Source organism: Tasmannia lanceolata, unplaced genomic scaffold (assembly GCF_043159265.1).
Source record: "Tasmannia lanceolata isolate RefF3 unplaced genomic scaffold, GAP_Taslan_0.1 ptg000020l, whole genome shotgun sequence".
NCBI lineage: Eukaryota > Viridiplantae > Streptophyta > Magnoliopsida > Canellales > Winteraceae > Tasmannia > Tasmannia lanceolata.
The window spans coordinates 1,795,001-1,807,507 of record NW_027518697.1 but is presented as its reverse complement, the minus strand read 5'-3'; the positions used below and the strand labels follow the sequence as shown (position 1 = coordinate 1,807,507).

General features: G+C 38.7%; 2 pseudogenes; both read left to right on the top strand.

The window, feature by feature from the left end:
• Positions 1-1,353: 1,353 nt before the first annotated feature.
• On the top strand, positions 1,354-2,227 carry LOC143854801 (secoisolariciresinol dehydrogenase pseudogene; annotated as a pseudogene).
• Positions 2,228-4,532: 2,305 nt separating this feature from the next.
• On the top strand, positions 4,533-8,506 carry LOC143854799 (secoisolariciresinol dehydrogenase pseudogene; annotated as a pseudogene).
• The last annotated feature ends 4,001 nt before the right edge of the window (positions 8,507-12,507 follow it).

The following is a 12,507-nucleotide window of genomic DNA, read 5'->3' as shown; positions in this document are numbered from 1 at the left end:
GCCTTTTCAACCCCTAAATATTTGGGAAGTGCCATTAGTGTCCCTTTGTTTATTTGTGGCAACCCCTTCGAGTGTATTTATAACTACTTTTTTGGACTACAGGGGCTGTCCCAGGTAAATAGGAAGGAGAATATAACATTTTTTTAAGGGATCTACTAGGCAATCTTGCAAAAAGCCATCTAGTGGCATATTTTGTCTTATTCATTATGGGCCCTTAATGAATCTGAGGTGGTTCTCTGCTGTAAAAGTGGGTTGTGAGCCGTTGAATGGCTTTTTACAAAATTGCCTAGCAAATTCCATTTTAAAAATGGAAATGTTATCAGCACTACTGTATTTTGATGAGGGCACTCCTCACTTTATTAAAAGTACGGTATGACCCGCATCATAAGATGATCCAAACCGTCCATTAGATGGGCCACAGCCTAAATAGGTTGTGCCCCAAAAATTATTTCCATAGGTTGATCCTAACCCTCCGATCTATAGAGGGTTAGGATCAACCCTCTACAATTCAGATGGGAGGGTTAGGATCAACCTATGGAAATGATTTTTGAGGCACAAGCTATTTATGTTGTGGCCCATCTTTTGAACGGTTTGGATCATCCTATGGTGCGGGCCATACCGTACTTTTAATAAAGTGAGGAGTGCCCTCATCAAAATACAGTAGTGCTGCAAACATTTCCCTTTAAAAATACCTCTATATTATTTCTATATTTTTTCTATTATTTATTTATTTTTTAAAATGAAGACTCATCTGATTTGACCGCATCAACCGCGCCAACCGCGTTTTTGGCTACGTCCGCGCCGAGTTGACAAGGATTTTCTTCGGCCGCATTCCGCGTCAGGTCCGCGTTTTTAAACACTGGTAAAAACCCCATTGCCGATCTTCTTTAAATTCACCTTTATAGAATACATTCTTGATAGGTCTAACACTAGACGCTGCGTAAATAATTCTTTTTGCTATAAACAAATAATATTTGAAAATTTCTATTTTATTATCCTTTCCAAAACCTAATTTCATATTATCCCATACAATTTGTAATTTATTCCATATTTTATCCTGGAAAGATAATATTCTTCCATCAAACCTCCAATGATGTTAGAGTTGCTCCTTTCTTGATCCAGCCTAGCAAAACTCACAAAAGTTGCCATGTTTAATGAATTCCAGAACCTCTTAGAGATGCTCTACTAAAGTGAGACAGGGGTAGAACACTTCAGATCATAATTTCTTTCAGCAGAATCACTAATTGTCTTTTGCCAAAATGTTAATCCCATGTATTCACTTCTTTAATGCTAACATAATTTTCCTACTAGGGTTGTTACTAGCTCCTCTGAACTGATTTTTTTTTTCAAAACCTATTGACTTTTATCTATAGACTAGAAGGTAAGGTGGCACTGATCACTGGCGGAGCAAGCGGGATTGGCGAATCCACGGCCAAATTGTTCCACCGGCACGGTGCCAAAGTGTTCATAGCCGACGTCCAAGACGAATTGGGCCAATTAGTTAGCAAAGACCTCGCCTCCCCCGATTGTTTCATCCACTGTGATGTCTCAAACGAAGAACATGTCTGAAATGCTATCGACAGTGTTGTTACCAAGTATGGGAAGCTCGACATAATTTTCAACAATGCTGGCATCATAGACCCATTCAAGCAAAGCATTATTAACAATGAGAAGGCAGATTTTGAAAGAGTACATAGTGTGAATCTAACAGGCGTCTTCTTGGGCATCAAGCACGCCGCTCAGGTCATGATCCCAGCTCGTCGTGGCAGCATAATTAGTACAGCTAGTATTGCTTCAGTCTTAGGTGGGATCAGTACTCATGCCTACACATGTTCAAAGCACGCAGTGGTGGGGCTCACGAAGAACGCGGCCGTTGAGCTCGGGCAGTTTGGTGTTAGAGTAAATTGTATTTCTCCTTATGGTGTGGTAACCCCTTTGGCTGAGAGATTCTTTCCGGCAAAGGGTGAAGAGCTTGAGAAGTCAATGGAGGTTCCTGCTAATCTTAAGGGGGTCTATCTTAAAGCAGAAGACATTGCTTATGCTGCTCTCTATTTGGGAAGTGATGAATCCAAGTATGTGAGTGGTCACAACCTTGTGGTAGATGGTGGTTACACCATTGTCAATCCAATGTATGCGATGCAATTTTCAAAGTAGGACAAGATGGGATGAAATGCCAATTCCTATTTCCAATTCCTGCAATCCAAACATGCCTTAATACTTTTGTGACTGAGTATCATTGTCAGTGTTGAAGCGTAAATGATTAAATAACACCAACTCTGACACTTAAGCTTTTGTTGTAACTTGTTGTTTCACATTTAATTTATCCCTTGAGTGTTGAAGTGTGAACTGTTGCCTCACCGCAAGTCATGGGTTTAAAACCCAACAACTCATTGATATTAAAAATCCATATGTATGGCGAACCCAAAAGAGGGGCCACATGTGCCACTTGTACGAGCTACCCAAAAAAAGAGACCACCCCCAAAAATGAGGGGCCACACGTGAGGGAGAGTATTGAAGCAAGAATGATTAAATAACACCAACTCTAACAGCTTAACCTTTTGAAGTAATTGGTTCTTTGATCACCATACACTGTTCATAGTGAGGACCGTATATGTGACTTCTTAACAAACTACTAGTCAAATTGATTCCTCATCGAGAAAGAGGAGCAGAAGATGCCAATTATAAGTGCAAAAGGTGTTGGTGTTTTATTGAGTGTGGCCTACATTTGGACCCACATATAGTGGAAAAATGCATAAAGCTCTTCTAGATGTCCTATCCACTAGATTTGTATTTGCAATGGAGTTTAAAGATAAATCCCAAGTGTTTTTAATTTATGAAAAACTTGTTTGAGTTGTGGTGGGATGTAAAAAAGTGCAGTGCTGGGACTTAGTTTTTGTGCTGGGGTTGTTGTCCTGGTTGGTGATCTTATTCACTTTGTCTTTCGTTGGAGTTTTCCTGACACAAATCCCAATTTTGCTTGTTTTCCTTTTGGGCCCTTTTGGATACCTCATGCATTTGTATTTTGATTTGGATTTGAGTTTTGGATACAAAACACATCAATCATCTTCATGATCATGTTTCAAGAGAGAGAAAGAGAGAGGGAGGGATGACTCGCTGCTGCCGGAGCAACTTCGAGGAGCAACGATGGTGACGGAAGTTGCCACAAATATTGATTTCCAAATAATGTCTCGCAGAAAAGATTTGAAAATCGGAATTTTTTGCACTGTTGTAGCTGATTTGGAAATCTAAGGATCTGATCCAGTTCAAAATATCAACTAAATCCAAATCTAAATCTTGCCGGTATCCAAACGTGGCCTTTCGGTATATATATGAGATCCCACAAAGTTTCTTAGCATTTTTTCTAGTAATAATTTTGCAAATGAAAGACAGTCCTATCAAATGCTCTAGCTTGTCGTATCCCAAGAGAAAACAAAAGAATAGATAAAGCCTTTCATAAAGGAAGAATACACAAATACTTTATTTTTTTATTTTTTAAGAGCTTCACCAAGAGACCGGATTTAGTTTACGGTGGTAGTAACTCTGGTAAAAAAATCTTGAATTGATTTAGAGTTATTCATCAACAAGGTCTCAAATCCTTACAATTTTAAAGTATTTTTTAGAAGTTTTTATTAAAGTTCAGAACGAAGTGTAGAAAATTCGAGCCTTGTTAAAGAAATTTCAATTAATTGTAGAATGTTGTAACTACTTTTTGCAACCATGCTTTGTAGACTTGAAGGAAAGTGGCATTAATTACTTGCGGTGTCAGTGAGATCGGTGAATGCACTGCCAATTTTTTTGCTGCCAAAGTCGTCATGACATCCAAGACAAACAGGGTCACTAAGTTTGCTAAGCATTAGGCTATACAAATACCTACTTCATCTACTGCATTGTAACGAATGAAACCCACATCCAAAACACCGTCGATTGTACTGTCTCCAACCACAGAAAGCTAGATGTCTTGTTCAACAATGCCGGCCTCATAGAGTAGGGGTGCAACTCAGATCGGGATGAGTCCAACCCGATCCCGACCTGAGGAACCATTTACTCAACCGAAATTGGACCTGACCTGATTTCCAACCTGATGAGGTTCAACCCAACCCGACCTGACACGACCCCGAGTTCAACCTGACTTTTTAAGTATACTGAAAACAAAAATGATAAAAAAAAATCTTGGGTTTCACTCGGGTCGGGTTGCGGAAGCCCTCAACCTCAACTGGACCCGAACTCAACCCGGGTTGGGATTTTCCCAACCCGAAACCGAACCCAAACTCAACCCAACCTGACTTGACTTTTTCCGGGTTGAACCCACCCTGTTTTTACCCCTATCATAGACACATTCGAGCCATCCATCCTCCACAACGAGAAATTGGACTTCGAAAGGGTGCGAATTACCAATGTAACGGGGCGTCTTTCTGGGCACAAAACACCCACCCGCGTAATGATACCGACACGCAGGGGAGCTCGGTGATAGCCAGAGCTGGCTCCCATTCTTAGACCTGCACAAAGCACGCGGTGGCGGGCTCACGAAGAACATGGCCGCCGAACCCAGGCAGCTTGGAATTCGAGTAAATAGCATGTCTCCTTTCTCCGTTGCAACACCTTTGGCTATGGGCTTTGTTAAGGGAGTGGTTGAAGAGTTTGAGAAGGTTGCAAATGATTCTGGTAACGTTAAGGTTTTTTTTTTTTTTGAAAGTAGAGAATGTTGCCTTTATTGTTGGAAAGAAACCAACGAGGTTGGAGGGAGAAGATGAGTTTCAAGAGAAGAAGATTGTTCTCTTGATGTCAAACACACAAAGAAAGTAACCCAAGTTGTTGTATTACTCAAAACCCTTCAAATTTCACTAAAAGAACTTACAAATGAAGAAGATACAATGTCTAAATCTTAGCCGTCATTACAAATCCGAAATTAACTTTTCTTAATTACTATTAGCTTTCCTAAGCACCACTAACACACTATTACATGAAAAGTAAATGACTAGCACAATTCCAAAACACAAAACATAGTCCCTAGGCCATTAAATGCCACAAAGGAGATTTCCAATGTGGTTGATTGAAATATCAAATAACCGCAAGTGCACGGATCGTGTAAATACGGGTCGAACTCAAGGAAGAGAAATCTAGTTGTCAATCCTATTCTTGTACCGATTAGAATACTAGCTATGATATACTGTTGCCTGGCAAAATCTCAGGATTTCCGTGGACTTAGACCTCGGAGCCAACACTATATATATAAGCGTGTATTCTATTCAATCTAAGAATCAAATTCAACTACGATCTTTTTGATTTAAAATCCTAATTTAGGCAAAGTGTACCAAATTTTAATGATCTCTATTAACTACTTATCCAATTTAATTAGAAAACTAAATTCTAAGGGCTTAAGTAAATTGGAAAATTGCAAAAGTAATTTGGAATAGTGTAAAAACCTTAATTCAATATAAAAGATTACTTAGGGTTAGAATCCACCATGGGTTTGGAATTATATTATTAATCAAACCAATTTCTGTATTGGATAGTGTATTTGATAAATTTAGTCTATGGGGAATAAGATCTATTGATGTCATTGCCCATGAGTGTTTTATCAAATATACTACTCAATTTAAAGATATTATATAAGAAATTATATTTATTTATCGGCAATCACTTATACGACTGGGGAAAGCCAGTGGCATACGTGATTGGGATCCAACAAATACAAATCCTTACATAAGTTGTTATATAAGCCAATGGTTTTAATTACTTCTCATTCTCCTTCCCCATGGCTTCATCTAAACCCTAAGTATAGTGGGTTTAGCTACTCATGGAGAAGGCTAAAGAAACAAAAATAAAGGGGATAGAGAAGGGAAGAAGTGCCATATAAGAACTTTAAAAAGAAAAATAACACAAGTACTCTCTTTAATATTAAACTTCAAAACAAAAGTACATCGAATTATAACTTGGAATTGAACTTGAAAATAAAGAACACAAGTAAAGTAAACTTAGTCTTTTTCTCCTCCGAACAATGGTTGAATCCTTGATCGCCCTCCTTCAAGCCTTGGTATTGCCTTGGACTAGGATCTCGGACGGTTGGATCGTTCCTTGATTGAGAGAAAGAAAAGAAAAAGAGCAAGAAAAAAATAAGAGAGAGTAGAACATGGGAGAGAGTTGTAGAGAGGACCGAGAGAGAGGAGGAGAGCAAGAGGGATGTAGAGAGAATGGAGAGAGATAGCCGAATTCCACTATGGGAGAAAAAAAATGCCAAAGAAAGTCTTACGAGAATAATCCAGACCTTTTTGTCATCCTTTTATTGCAATATATAGAGGAAATCTCCTTCTATTTTCAGCTCCAAAGAGGTTCACAATCTTGGCATGTGGGTAAAGTTTTTTTGGAAACCCCAACTATCCTTGGCAATTTCAGCAACTTCACCATTTGTTGGTAATTTTAACAACTACTTCTTTTCTTCTTTTTGACTTTTCAACGTGGGAATGAGTGAGCTTTTTGAGCAACTTTCTTCTTCACTTTGGTGGTGGGTCCCACTTTTATTGTATAATGTATACAATACAAGCTTTTGAAAAATAATATTTTCTAACCCCAAAGTCGTGGGCTACTGTGAATCAAATAACTTTTCATGAATTTGCACCACCATGTGGGTCCCATGCGCACTATAATAGCCACACTTCAACTTGGAAACTACCGTTTTGAACCAAAAGACGTGGGAGAGCTGCTATGTTTGGAACTTTAAGGTGGGTCCCACAGCTTGCATGCATGCATATAGAAAATACTATTCTTGCTTCATCCCAAAACGTCCAAAACGTGGCTACTAAAAAATTAAATAAAGTAACATGCTGTACCTATTTGGAAAGTTGCCACCATTCACATGCACAATAACACGTGGGTCCCACTTTTAGAATTTAGAAACTGCTATTGTTGGGCCACAACCGTGAGAACCAAAGTGGCAATTTTGGCAAGATGTAAAAATCAGTGAATAGGCAAGAGGTCGGTGGATTGTGGTTTTGGATGTGAGAAATGAATGGGTGAGATCATATGGGCTGCACTTTTGATCACTATAGACACCCAGTGTGAGTGTATCAACGTCAAAAAGGGAATGGAGTGATAGTTACGCACCCTTTTGATCACACTAGAATAGTGGGCCCACACCACTTTCTTAACGTATGAGAGAGAAAGAATCACACAGAATCTTGCATGGCTTTTTGCATGGCTGTAAATCACTACCACGTGCAAGACAATTCCAAATTTGATAGATGCCATTGATAGATGGCCAATTAATCTCACCCTTATGGAAAGTTTTTAGACGGGCAATCCACTTCTTAAGATAATGTCGTGCCTCTTATTCGGGAAAGATAATATTCTTCTATCAAGCCACCACCAATGCGCCCTTCACAACATCAATGGATTGGAGAAATGATATTTGCATTGCTCTTTCTTAATCCTGCCTAGAAAAACTCACAAAAGTTGCCCTGTTTGATGAATTCCAGAACCTCCTATAGGCTATAGATGCTCTAGTAAAATGAGACATGAGTAAAACACTTCAGATGATAATTTTATTTTAGCAGAATCACTTACTGTCTTTTTACAAAGTGTTAATCCCATGTATTCTCTTCTTTAATGCTTACATATTTTCCTACTAGGGTTGTTACTAGCTCCTTTAAACTGATTATTTAAAAAAAAAAACAAAAAAAAACCTATTGACTTTGATCTATAGACTAGAAGGTAAGGTGGCACTGATCACCGGCGGAGCAAGCGGGATCGGCAAATCCACGGCCAAATTGTTCCACCGGCACGGTGCCAAAGTGTTCATAGCCGATGTCCAAGACGAATTTGGCCAATTAGTTAGCAAAGACCTCGCCTCCCCCGATTCCTTCATCCACTGTGATGTCTCAGACGAAGAACAGGTCCGAAATGCTATCGACAGTGTTGTAACCAGGTATGGGAAGCTCGACATAATGTTCAACAATGCGGGCACCTTAGACGCGTACAAGCAAAGCATTATTAACAATGAGAAGGCGGATTTTGAAAGAGTACTTAGCCTGAATCTAACAGGGGCCTTCTTGGGCATCAAGCATGCTGCACGGGTCATCATCCCGGCTCACCGCGGGAGCATAATTAGTACAGCTAGTATTGCTTCTGTCTTAGGTGGGCTCAGTACTTATGCCTACACAAGTTCAAAGCACGCGCTGGTGGGGCTCACGAAGAACGCGGCCGTTGAGCTCGGGCAGTTTGGTGTTAGAGTAAATTGTGTTTCTCCTTATGGTCTTGTAACCCCTTTGGCTGAGAAATTTTTTACCGCAAAGGGTGAAGAGCTTGAGAAGGCAATGGAGGGTCCTGCTAATCTTAAGGGGGTCTATCTTAAAGCAGAAGACATTGCTAATGCTGCTCTCTATTTGGGAAGTGATGAATCCAAGTATGTGAGTGGTCACAACCTTGTAGTTGATGGTGGTTACACCATTGTCAATCCAATGTTTGCTATGCATTTTTCAGCTTCTTGATGTTGTCATGAGCTTTCACCGATTGCCAAACTATCTAATGATATTGTTCCTATCGTCCACTTGTTCGCAAGCATGGTTTTAAATTTTGACCGAAATCCGAAATTTCGGAAACGTTCCGAAACCGAAATTGGCGACACGTACCAAATGTTGGGTTCGGCCAAAATTTCAGAAATTTCGTCAATTTTAGCGAAATTTGAATTAAAATTGTTGACTTACCAACTTCTCCAAAAGCTTAAGCTGTTGGAGAATGGCGTTATTTATCTTCTATACTTTAACAAAAATATTAATTTTTTATTCCTTTCCCAAATTTCAGCCGAAATTACTGAAATTTTGGCCAAAAAAATCGACATTTCGTCCGTCTTTACTAAAATTTCGGGATTTTGGCTAAGACCGAAATTTTTGCCGAAACCGAAATTTGAAACCATGGTCCCAAGCTAGTGAAGGGGAAAATACAAATATTTGGGCCGTATCAATATCCTCTCCTCTTTGTTGTGGGGTCCATCCCCATGTTGTCGGCCCCACACCCCCTCATCTCTTAATTAAAAAACAGAAAGAGTCGGTGGTGTAGTTCGATTGAAAGAAGGAAAAAAAGAGGGAAAAAAAGATGGAGAGAGGAGAGAATAAAATAGTGAAAAAGGGCTTTTCTCATGTGGTCTCTTAGGGTTTTGCTTGGGCAAAAGAAATGAAGAGGGTTTGGAACCCTAATGCATTAAAGATTGAAGTCTTTGCTAAGCGTAAGAAAGAAGAAGGAAAAAGAATCCAAAAATCCATGTTTTTTAAACGATTCTTGGAGAAAAACCTAGTCCTATGAGAGATGGTGTTCTGTTTTTACCTTTGATGATGTTGACAATGACAAGACTATCAAATTCAATCCAAATTCTATTAATCCCTAAAGCATCAAAGTAGTAGAGACCATCTCTCATAGCATTAGCTTCAACCAGCATATTAGAATTCACATCATAGGACTGAGAGAAAGCAATTCTTACTCTATTGTCATTATCTCAAATAATACCCCCTCTTCTAGCAATACCAGGTTTTTTCGGTAGCTGCCATCGACGTTCAGCTTTAGGAAGTTGTCACAAGGTTTTTTCCAGTAATATAGTTCACAAAAGAGTACCTCTTTTATGTACAGTTGTTCACAAAAGAGTGCCTCGTTTTGGCTGTCTCTACAGTTATGCATGTAGACAGAGATATAACCTCTATTTTCGTTATTTTTTGAAGGATGCTTGTGTTCAACACAAACTCACATTGTCTTATTCTATAATCAATGGACTGTTGAGGCTTCTTAGAAATTGTAATAGCTTTTGACAGCTGTTTAAATAATAAAAGACAAGGTGAGTCTGTCTCATTATTAAAGAATGGTAATGTGAATATCATAGCCAAAGTACGAACGATTAATAGTTAAACAATTAATATCTAAAAAATTAATATTTTAAAGCTAGGAAAATGATATTAGCACAGCCCTAGTTTTATATTTTCACTAACTCATCTTGTCTTTTTGAATTTAAAAAATTAGTGGGCTCCCACATGGTAAGATGATCTTTACCATTCATTTGGTGTGCCCTACTTGGTTTTCTTTTTTGTATTTTATTCATTTAAAAATTACAACTCATCTGACTTGACCGCGTCAACCGCGTTATTGGCCGCGTCCGTGCTGAGTCGACAAGGATTTTCTTCGGCAGCGTTCCACATCACATCCGCGTTTTTAAACACAGGTTGGGTTTGATTTTTTTCTTTTCCTGTTTTTCTTCGTCCTATTTCCCTTCTTTATTTTCAGGATTTTTTTTCTACAACCTATGGATCTGCAGCTACTGGTTTTTTTTCCTGTTTTTTACATAGTAACTTTTATCTTTCTTATGCCATAAGTTTCTTGGGAAAAAAGCTGTAGATTCACAGTTTTTTTTTCTATTCGGGTTGGGCTCGGGTCGGGTCGGGTTAGGCTCGGGTTCCGTTCAGGTTGACCACAACCCGACCTGAGTTGCACCCTACTAACTTCTCTCTCTTTCTCTACTCTTTTTTTTTCTAGAAATGCAAAAGAGATAAGGCACAGCCTTATTTTATCATTTCACTAAAATAATTCAAAAAGGGAAATTTGTCAAGGTCCCTGCACTCCATAATAAGATATGTACTTTTTGGAAGTAATAATTAACACACACAAGCATATATATATATATATATATATATATATATATATATATATATATATATATATATATATATATAAGCCCAAGGGTTCCCCATGGGTTCATTCAATCATCTTGTTTTGATGATTAACAAACGCATATTGATTAGTCGTTTATGGACTGATCATTTGCCTTGAGTGTTGTGCTTTAGACAGGCCTACACAAGTCTAATCATACTAGCACGCACATTGTTGGCCTATGCTTGAAGATGAACCAAACACAATAGCAAAGGAGCTTGGAACTTACTTGGACCAATCACACCTTGGAGGTACCAAGGAGAAGCTCATCATCAACCATCTCAAAGCATTGAACAAACAAAGGAAGATCAATGAAGGCCAAAGCTTGTGGATCAACAACTTGCAAAGGAGCTGGAACCAAATAGTGGCATCATCCTTGGAAGGTGTCAAGCAAAGTACCTCAACCTTGAAGATTCCAAAGCAAGTCATGCACTCAAAGAGAAGATCAAGCAATGGCTACCTCAAGAGTTCATTCAAGAGAGTGGTAAAAAGGGTAGATTGTATTACCTATCTCTCTTGTGTTTTCTCTTATCAAGGCACATCTTAAAACTCCTAAAAATATATTTTTTAAAGAGACTAACACACCCTTTAAGGACTTAAATGGATAAGTGAATGGCCATGCTGGTGTTCCAACATGTTGGGACCCATATGGCATTCAACACAAGAATGAACAAAACAGAGTTCCGAAGCAACAACCTGGACCAGCAACTAAATCCTATCAAAACTTATTTAAAACATTTTAAAATATTTTTTAAAATATTTTTAATAGATAGCTCTCATTTTTCTCATATCCGTAGAGTATAAGAATATCGAAATCGGATGAGAAACGAAGGAGATATGAATTTTTCAAATGGGACACTGTTTGCTGGAAATCCAGTCTCGGAACTCCGAGAATTATTCTTGGAGCTCCGAGCTCGGAACTCCGAGAAAATTCTCGGCGCTCCGAGAAATGCTCCAGGTTCTAAAATTAAAATCTCTGTTTGAATTCTCGGAACTCCGAGAATTTGCTCGGAACTCCGAGAAATGTCTCGGAACTCCGAGAAGTGTTTTTGTTCAAAAAATTATAGCCGTTGGGGGTCCAACGGCTAGTAGATTTTTTACCCGAAAATGACCGAAATACCCCCAAAACGGTCATATTGAGTTGGAACTCTATATATACACATTGTATGGACCTAAAACATAGAGATGAACATGTTCCAACCTTAACAAACCCTAGAAACTTATTTGCAACCATTTTTGGGTTAATCTTTCTCACCAATCCCTTGTGCCTTGATTTGAGAAAATCATTTGAGATTGGTTTAGGCTTAAACTTGTTTATTCTTGAGAACATCCTTGGAGCTTCAACTTGCATTGTAGCCTACATAGAGGCAAAGCTTTTATCTTCTTCTTTATTCGATCGGTGGCAAGGGCATCCGTTGTTTTTAATTCCCTTGGATGAAGCGCTTAGAACTCGGCGGAGAAGGAGTTATTGTAAAGGTGGAAGGGCATCCTTATTTAATTCCCTTGGATTGTAAAAGCCTTGGAGCCGGGTGTCGTAGAGGTTTCAATAGTGGAAATCCTCAAGTGCGACCTTGAGAAGAGTGGAGTAGGCCGTTTGCCGAACCACTATAAATCTCTGTGTCACTTGTGTGATTGGTATTTCTCTCACTCCATCTCACTCTCTTATTTGATTATTTGTGCATAAAATTGAGGGAGTAGTTAGCATTGATAATCAACCTAAATATCTTAACCTTGCTAACTAGGCTATTAAAATTACCTAATTAAGTTTGCTAATCAACAAGTGTTTTGAACTTATATTAATTTGTAATATTGTTTAAGTTCAAC